Source organism: Schistocerca piceifrons, chromosome 6, assembly GCF_021461385.2.
Source record: "Schistocerca piceifrons isolate TAMUIC-IGC-003096 chromosome 6, iqSchPice1.1, whole genome shotgun sequence".
In the NCBI taxonomy this organism is placed as follows: Eukaryota; Metazoa; Arthropoda; class Insecta; order Orthoptera; family Acrididae; genus Schistocerca; species Schistocerca piceifrons.
In genome coordinates, this window is record NC_060143.1 from 469373909 (window position 1) to 469374458 (window position 550).

Consider the following 550-nt stretch of genomic DNA (forward strand, 5'->3'; position numbering starts at 1 on the left):
ACACTCCACCTTTTGAGGAAACAGATAAGTATTTTGGAATAAAACGAAAAGCTGAAGAAGATCTTCTTCCTGATTCAGGAGAACATAAGCAACTAGGTGAAGAAACTCCAGTTAACGTGGTAGAAATGGCTGAAGAACGTTCTGCACAAATTCGTTCTGTGAATAATGATAGTGGTACTGATGGTGGTACAAATAGTGTGGATCAGTCGTCAATGTTTTTTATGTGGAATAGTGCAGATGCTATTAAAAATGGTGATACATATTTTATTAATACTCATCTGTTTCAAGTATGGGGTTATGGACATAGCTGTCAAGATGTTAAAGATGCTCAAGGTAATGTTTATGCTAAACAATATGTAACGTCTGCAGCTCAATGGTATTCTAATCAGTCAAGTCAATTATTATCTAAAGCTCAATTTCATAGTTTACCTGATTATTGTTATGTTAAATCTATTTCTATTTATTTAATACCTGTTCGATTAGAAGCTTCATTTTCCACAAGTAGTACATTAAGTGGACTGGGATCCATAACACATTTATTATTTATAAT